Source organism: Sturnira hondurensis, unplaced genomic scaffold (genome assembly GCF_014824575.4).
Source record: "Sturnira hondurensis isolate 20B ecotype Veracruz unplaced genomic scaffold, ASM1482457v3 Scaffold0000880, whole genome shotgun sequence".
NCBI classification, from domain to species: Eukaryota; Metazoa; Chordata; class Mammalia; order Chiroptera; family Phyllostomidae; genus Sturnira; species Sturnira hondurensis.
In genome coordinates, this window is record NW_028073511.1 from 22159623 (window position 1) to 22169303 (window position 9681).

General features: G+C 35.0%; 1 pseudogene; it reads right to left on the minus strand.

Moving 5' to 3' along the window:
- Positions 1–257: 257 nt before the first annotated feature.
- LOC118994194 (60S ribosomal protein L30-like) lies at positions 258–660 on the minus strand (annotated as a pseudogene).
- Positions 661–9681: the final 9021 nt, after the last annotated feature.

The window sequence follows — 9681 nt, forward strand, 5'->3', positions numbered from 1 at the left end:
TATAGTTTTTATATGCTAATTATATTTGATAAAGTGGGTTTCTTTTTAAAGGATTTCTGATTGTTAATTCTAAAATTATTAATTTTAGAAATAAATTTAATACTCAAAATTTCATAAGCAATAAGAAATAAATTTATGCAAAAATCTTTCAACAATTCAGAAAATTTCATTCAAAAAACTTTATGTGCTAAATGTTGTGAGCCAATTACTGTGATTGTTGTTTCATTTTTGTTAATAGGTTTTTTTTAAGCCAAGCTCTAGCCTGTTTTATTAAAGAAAAATTTTGCATGATTTACAAAATTTCCACCAGTCTGCTCTGCCATGATTCTAAGGAGATCAGAATCACCTGGATCAATGAGGGCCAGAGTGCACTGGCCGGAGTGTAGTATTTTCCACATGATGCTGGACCCAATTCAATATCATTGCCACTGTAGGGATGGGCAGCACTCTGGGCCAACATGGCACAGTACTCCATTTCTGATTTCCTCGAGGCTGGGCACTGTTGGAGAGGATGACCAGTTTCCCTTTGCCTTGTCTGACTATCTTCAGAGTCTGCTTGTGCCCCAGCACATACTTTCTACTTACTTTTCATGGCAAATTGGAGCTTAGAGCTGGTAGACTCCATCTGGTGACTGTTACTGTCCTCTTTGCAGCCACCATCTTCCCGCCTCAGGTGCGAGACAGCCCCAACCAAGAGCACCAGCCAAGGTGGCTGGGAAGGAGAAAGGCTGTTAATAGTTTTTAAAGTTAATTAGTTAATAATCTAAGTAATTATGTTTACTCTTTGTTCCTCATTTCACAATCGTGATAGTTTTTCTTCCCTGGAAAGTCTGTTTTGTCCTTCCACTCAATGTATTATCAGTAATCATTAATCATAATTAGCTATCTGATTAAGTTATTTACTTATGATCTCTAGGCGCTGCTTAATTATGAGTTGAATGCCTATACCGCATAACAACAGCAACATTTTCAAAATGATGCTTACATAAAAAAGTTTCTATCATCAAATAAATTTGGAAATCACTACTTAACATCTCCCACCACTTCCCAGCTTTGGAAAAGTCAGAACTTAAACACAGATACTTCTGGAGAAGTACTACTATATAAGAATCTGTCTGGCTTTGTTCTACCCACTCTTTCCCAAAATAATTTTTTGCAGAATTCTTTCCCAGAATTTATCTTTTAATAATGTGAAGAAGAACTACTGTTTGGAGGGAGTACCTAGCAAGCTTTAATTTGGAAAAGCAGCACCTGGAATAGTGATGAAATTCATAATCTAGTAGGTCAAGGACGAGGCCTGAGGTTCTGCATTTCTAGCCATCTGCTTGGTGACTACACTACTGCAGGTCTGCTGACAACTTTGAGTCTTAGTCCTAGAGACCATACTTTAGGAACAGATAAACTCCTGAAATGCATCCTCTACCCACCCACTCACATATACCTGTTTTTCTCTGTAAACTAGCATTCTTTCAGATATTTATTGAACACACAGACATTGTGTGCAGCATGGTATCAAATGGGTGCCAAATGTAAGCTTTAAGAATTAGATATCTTGGAAAAGAACAGCTTTGATTTATGGAAATGCCTGATGTTGTCTTTCCACATGGGTTAATTCATAGTATAAACATCCTGGTTTAATATATTACTGAGTGGGGACTTAACATCAAATGTCTGTAGCCTAGGTGTAGCTCTGAGCTTTAATAAACTCAGATGGCAGCTCATTTGTGTGGGTACCTTATTTAGTACCAGCATTTCTGTTGTTTTGAGAAGTTCACAACTGCCTTGTTAACTTTTAGATGAAGTGTAAACTCTTACTAACTCACTAAAGCCACATAAATTATCTTAAAAACAAAATAAAGATTAAATATACACTGTATTGCTTATACTTTACTTTCTCTAAAGTGGCCTCCACCAAAAGCAATTTTACTCCCCAGGGACACTTGATAATGTCTGGTGACATTTTTGGTTCACACAGGACAGAGAGGGGTGCTTCTGAAGTCTAATCAGTAAAGATTAAGGATGCTGCTAAACATCCTACAATGCACAGGATAGTCCCCCACAAGAGAGAATTATCTGGCCCCCAAAGTCAATGATGTTGAGGGTCAGATACCCCACTCCAAGGCTAAGCACTTGTGCTGTGTCTTAATATTGTCTTTGATTTAATGCAGTACATAGATTGGAAAACTTAAAAAAGAATGTGCAAAGCTCTAGATCCTTTTTACCTGGGGTATATTTCATGCTGATTTTCAAATAAAAATGAAGAGGAAAACTGTAGTGGTTGTCAGCTTTCCTGAGAAGTTTAAGGCATTTAAGCAGGCTACTGAAAATCCCAGTGGGCATGGTTATAGTCATAGTGAGGGAGTTGAAAGCTGATGTGCCATTATCTAGTTTTAACTGGCAATTGTTCAGAACCTAAGTCTTATGGGGAATGCATGGGTGGCATGTCATTTTTATAAATACATCAGGCAACAAAAATTACAATGTTGTATATCAATTTTACCAGCATATAACACCACTAGAGTGACAAGAGGAGGTATATTTATTGGGATTTTTAAATTTAACTAATTAATGGTCTTATAAAAATTGACACTGTTTAAACTGAGGAAAATCTTGTAATAGTGGGTCCTTTGATACGAAGACTACACAAATTTGACTGTGAGGAATAACTGCACAAGGTGGAATCTGCAAAAATAAATAACAGGATTCAATATACTTATACTGTAATATGCCTATAAAAATTAACATAATCATGGCTTGGGAGTATCATCTCAGTGAGCTGCTTGGGATTTAGAATATGTGAAAAGCAATTGAATGTGGTGGCTAAATGAAAGATCTAAATGAAAAGGTCTCCAGGAAGTGAAATGAAAGGCCTCAGAGGTTAATACGGTGTGCACAGCTTTAACTCAGCTGGAAGGGCAGAGGTGACAATGTGGCACGCCAAGGCAGCTGGAGAATGCTGGGAAGGCCATTACAATGAGGGAAAGTTGACAGCACCAGACGCAGTAGTGAGGGACTAGAGGAATTCCAAAGAGGAGAGCAGAGGCAGAAAACAAACAAATCTGTGCTGAGAAAGGACAGAAGTCAGTGTGTGCACTGCCATCAGGTCGGATTCGTCATGGTAAGGAGTCATAATTATACCCAAGATAGAAACATAAAACTAGACATTTAAAAAGAAAAATCTTACAGTGCCTACCAGGCTCAATAAAAAGTAGTTTGGGGATGGTAATTGAAGTTGTTACTATAGAAGAGCATTGTTTCCCAAAGTGTGGTTGGTTAATGGCTTACCTCTGGCCGAAGAATTACCTGAGTCATATTTAAAATACCGATACATGAGCCCCTCAACAGGTCTGACTCGGGAACTGCTTTCCAGACACAGAGTAAAGATTTTCTAAGTTTCCAGTGTGACTGAGGTGCACACTCAAGAATGAGCTACACAGCATCCGACATGGGGAAGACCACACCAGGGTCAGTGGTCCCTGACCAACACTGGAGCTGATGGAGAACAGAGCAGGAATGCAGTCTGCAGCCTTGGTCTCTGGGGCACTGCCCGAAGCACTGACTGTTACCATCAGGGTTGTCCTCAGGATCCTGGTGCGGCCATATCTTAAGTGACTGCCTGCATTTATTTTTTTTCTGTGACAACTACACTAAAATATAATATAAAATAAAAAGTACCTCATAAAGGTTAGCATACCATTTTAAAGGTTGTATTAATTTCATGAGGTGAGAAAATCACTTGGTTTTATGAGGTTTATTTTTTCTGGAAAAAAAAAACCTGAAAATGTTCATTTTCAGTTTATGTTCAATAAAGTGATGTTCATTTTTTTGAAAATGAACATCTAGAATATAGACAATCTTCTAAGTTTAAAAAAAGTTATTTTTTTTTTACTTTTCAGATAGATTGCAAGATTCTGAAGGTCAAAATATGTTCTTTAGGCAGGTAACGGGAGACAGAAGGGGAAGGAAGGGTCAAGTCAAGGAACATGTATAAAGGACCCACAGACAAGGACAACGGGGGAGGATTGACTATGGGAGCAGGGGGTGGGCAGGGCAGGGGAGAGTAACAGGGGCAACTGTAATTGAACAAAAATTTAAAAAGCTTAAAAAAGAATTTATTCTTTATATTTAAATTTATTTACAATCAAACTATGCTCAGTAAATACCTGTTTGAAGACATTAACATGGTACTAGAGAAAAATGTGCAAGAACAAAAAGATGCCTGGTTAAAAATAATATAAAATAATATTCAAATAAGAACTAGCTAAAAATGGCAGATAATTACTTTCAAAAGTATAGCAAAAAAGGCAAACAAAAAGCCTAAAAGAGAGAAATGTTCAGAACGTATGTGAAGAAAAATTTAATGTTGTACTGAGAAGCCTAAAAAATAAATAACAGAAGGATACTTCTTATTCTTAGTAAGACATAGTATTTTAAAACTGTCAGTCTCATTAATCCCAGGTAAAATTACAAGTTGGTATTCACTTCCTTTTTACCTCTCTAAAAATATTTTTATTATGGCCAAATATATAGAATATAAAATTCACCATTTTAACCATTTTTACATCTATAGTTCAGTGGCATTGGGAACACGCACATTGCTGGGCAGACACTACCACCATCCATCTTCAGAAAATTTCACTCTCTCAAACTTGAACCTGTTCAACACTAACCATCCATTCTTTCCATTCTCCACCCTCCAGTAGCCACCACTCTACTTCCTTTTTTATGCTTTTGACCACTCTAGCTACTTCATTTAAGTGGAAACATACGATATCTGTCTTTTTGTCACTGGTTGATTTTACTTAGCACAGTATCTTCAGGGTTCATTCATGTTGTAGCATGTTTTAGAATGTATTTCCTTTTTAAGGCTGAGTAACATTCCACTGTATATGTGTATTCCACATTTTGTTGATCAGGTCACCTCTTGCTAGACACTTGGTTTGCCTCCACCTTTTGGCGATTGTGAGTAATGTTGCTATGAACATTGGTGTAAAATATCTGTTCGAGCCCTTGTTCTCAATTCTTTTGTGTATATATCCAGAAGTGCAACTGTTATTGATCGTATGGTAATTCTATTAATTTTAGATTAATCAATTTTAGGTTAATCAATTTAAATTTTTGAAATGTCATCAAACCCTTCTCCAGTGGCTGAACCATTTATATTTTCAAGAGCAATACACAAAGGTTTCAGTTTCTCCACATCTTTGCTAGCATTTGTTATTTTTTATTAATAGCTATCTTAATAAGTAATATCTCACTGCGGTTTTGATTTGTATTTTCTTAATGATTAGTGATGTTGAGCATTTTTTCATGTATTTATTGGTGATTCGTATATTTCCTTTGGAGAAATGCTTGTTCAAGTCCTTACCCTGTTTATTAATTGGGTTGTTTGTTTTTATTATTGTTATTGAGTTATAGAAGTTTTTTATAGATTCTATGTGTCAATAAAATATGATTTGAAAATATTTTCTTCCACAGTATGGCAGTGATTTTAGATCTTTTTATCTCATGGCACACAAGCTAATTTCTAAAATTCTGCGGTACACCAAAAAGTATATTTTTTAATGATATGCCAAAGATATTTATAATTTTGATTTATTCACACCAGATATCTATTGTTGTGTTGGCTATTGTCATACTTTTATTTGACAATCTAAGGGAAAAGAGGTCAGTGCCCCTGGCTAAATAGTGCTATACGTTTTAAAAATTCTTGCAGTACATCAGTCTACCACAGCATACCGGGTGAAACTCACTGCTCTGTTGGTTATCATTACACTCTGTTGACAAGTGTCTCTTAATGCACAAAAGCTTTTCACTTTTATGAAGTCCAGCTTACCCATATTTATCTTCTGTCGCCTATGCTTTTGATATTCCACTCTTTTCCTAATTTACCAACAAATTCTAAAGTTCATCTGGAAACAATACACATGAAAGAGTAACTAGGAAATTTCTGAAATAGTGGACTAATAGGGAAACAAGATTCCCTGATAATAAAATACATTCTGAAATAGTATTATCTCTGTCCATAGACAGTAAAGCATAATAGAGAATCTCAGAATATGTCCCTGTGCGATTAGGAATTTAATATATAACAAGTATAGCATTTCGAATCAATAGTCAATGTTTTAAAAAACTGGCTGGACATTTGAGGAAAAAAAGGAAATCCTCTTTCTTATCTTTGATCAAAATTAATTTCAGATTAGTCAATGATTTAAATGTAAAAAACTTGATTGAAGTGTAAAACTTGAAACCAAAAGATTTATTAAAGAGTATAACAGAATAATATATCAGCATTATCTTCCTAACCATATTACAAAACTTAGAAGTATAAGTGAAAATTTTACCATATGTCAATTTAAAAAGCCCAGATAACCTTATACTCTCAGTAAGTCAAATTCTCTCTTGTTGAAAAGAATAAGAGCTTGACTCAATATGCGTGTCTATAGCAACTGGGTGAAGACAATGGAGATTTACAAACTGAAAGCAGCATATGAGGGATTACAATCTTTGAAAGAAGAAAACACAAAGTAATGTTCCTATTCAAACTAACAATAAACTTTATATCCAAATTGACATTTTCTAGTTTTCTGTGTATGAAGAGTGGGCAGGACAGCCTATTCAGAAAGCAGCAATCAGGGCTGAGGAGGTGCCTTAGAATATGGAGCTCCCCAAACATCTGAGAACTGAAGAATAAAACTGAAAAGAAGAAAGAATCTCAGAAAAATGAGCCTAAAATCTGACTACAAGTTTCCCTCCAAACACCGGATCTCTCTTAAATGCCATACGTGCAGGATAACATCACAATAAATCCATCAAAAAACAGTAGGTAGGGCGCTAAAACCTCAACAAAGATTACTGCAGCTGTGGAGACCAAGATTGGAGTTCAATGCCTGTGAAATGGGAGACCTTAATGAAAGTCCAGGCTTTTAGTTATGAACCAAAAGGGATCACATTTAGGAGTAAGGGGCACATGCTAGTAGAGGGGACAGCCAGCTACTATTTTTGTATGTCCCTAGAGTTAAAAATGATTTTTACAGTTTTACATGGTTGGAAAAAGCAAAGTAAAAGTACTATTATAACAGTCAAAAAGTTTGTAATTCAAATCCTAATGTCAACACACTGTATTGTAAAATAACCAAGTTCATTCACTCACATATTACCTATGAGTGCTTTTCTGTCCAATAGTAAAGTTGAGTAGTTGTGACAGATATTGAATGAACAACAAAATCTAAAATATTTATCTGGTCCTTTACAGGAAAGGAAGATCGGATATCCACATACAGAAGAATGAAATTGGACCCTTTTTCTACCCCATGCACAAAAATTACCACAAAGTGGATTAAATACTTAATCATAAGACTTACAACCATAAAACTCCTGGGAGGAAACAGAGGGGAAACCCTTCTTTACATCGGCTGCAAAGTGGTTTCTTGGATGTGACACCAACAACACAATTGACAAAAGGAAAACAGACAAGCAAGAGTGCATTAAACTAAAGTCTTCTCCATGGCAAAGGAAACAATCAGTACTGTGAAGAGACAATTCGTGGAATGGCAGTAAATATCCACAAACCATATATCTAAAACATATAAGGAACTTATACAATTCAATAGGAAAAAAACATGAATAACCCAATGAAAAATGGGCAAAGGACCTGAGTAGACATTTCTCTAGAAAAGACAATACAAATGCCCTATAGCAATATGGGAAAATGTTCAACATCATCAGTCATCAGGAATACGCAAATCAAAACCACAATGAGAAATCATTTCACACAGGTCAAAATGGCTATTATCAAAAAGGCAAAAAAGATAACTCGTGTTGGTAAGGGTGGGGAGAAAAGGAAAATCTTCTTTATATAAGGTGGTAAAATGTAATTTGGTACATACCTTATGGAAAATAGTTTGGAGATTTCTCAAAAAGTTAAAAACAACCCTACCTCATAATCCAGCAATTCCAGTTCTGGGTATAAGGAAACAAAGTCAGTATCTCAAAGAGAGACTTGCACTACCAGGACCACTGCAGTGGTATTTGCACTGGCGAAGATATGGAAACAACCCTGGTGCCCACGGCAGATGAATGGACAAATAGCATGGGGTATCCAAACACTATACAATTCAATAGTCAAACTATACAAACACTATAGTCACTACTAGAGGGAGGCAGGAAAGGGAAAAGGGTAGGAGAAATGGTGATGAAAAGAGGCATGACTTGGGGTGGTGAACACATAATACAATATACGGATTATGTACTATAGAATTATACCCCTTAAGCCTACATAATTTCATTAACCAATGTAATCTGAATAAATTCAGTTTTAAAAAATAAATAAAAAGTATAGGTTGGTTGTTATAGAATAGTCATGGGGTATAATGTCCAGCATACAGAATACAGTCAATAATATTCTAATAACTATGTATGGTATCAGATGGGTACAAAATTTAACAGGATGATCACTTAGAAAGTTATATAGTACCTAATCACAAGGTGTACAACCAAAACCTTGTAGCCTTAAAAAAAGAAGAAAACCCTGCCATATGTGACAACATGGATGTACCTAGAAGACATTTTGCTAAGTGAAATAACCAGAAACACAAAGAAAGATGAATATGGCATGATCTCCTTTTATATAAAAATTAAAACGGTCAAACTTACAGCATCAGAGAGTACCGTGATGGCTACCAGTGGTTGTAGGGAAGCAAAAATGTTGCAGTTGCAAAGCTTCAGTTCTCCAGATGAGCAAGTTCTGAACATCTAGTGAACAGTAATATGAATGCAGTTAACAACACTGTTTTGTATATTTAATATTGTCTAATACAGTAGATCATATATATGCTCACCACAGAAAAATGAAAAGAGAAAAATGGTAACTATATAAGGTGATGGATATGTTACTTAGCTTAATTTTTATAATTATTTCACAATTTGTGTATATCAAAATATCAAGTCATATACCTTAAATAAATACAAGTTTTATTTGGCAATTATACCTCAACAAAGATAGGAAGACAAACAGAATATAATTTCAACTCCTTAACAGTTAAGGAATAGTTACATTTATACAGTCCTAATGTTATTTCAGCCCTTTGAAGGCAACTGCGAGGCTGATGTGGCCTCCAGTGAAAATGAGTTTGATACCTCTGTTCTATACCTTAGCAACAAGTCACTAACCCCAACTCATATCCATGGTGTAGAGAATGAGATTTCACCTTTTGATCTGAGTAATATCAAGAATTTGTAAATACCTTTAAAACTATCACAAGGTGCAATGTGACGCAACCATTCTATAAAGAAAAGAAAAGCAGCGTATCTCACAATAATGGTAAGGAATGGTGTCCAAGTTTTCAAACCTTAAAAAGCAAGTTGCTAAATGCTATTATCAAATTTTATTTTTATATTGATAAGTGTGTACATATACGTATATGTACATGTATACAGATCTATATTTATTCATATGTTTATATATTCATATAAAATCTGGAGAGTAAAGTTAACTGAAGAAAGAACTTTTATTTTTACTGTATATTTTTCTAAATGGTATAAATTATTTACAGTAAGAATACAATAATTTTATAATTAAAATTTACTTTTAAAATTTAAAATAAATACTTTGTGCTAGGCATAATAGAGTTCCCATTCTTGAACTGCTAAATGAGATTACTGCTAAAGACTGTGGGATTA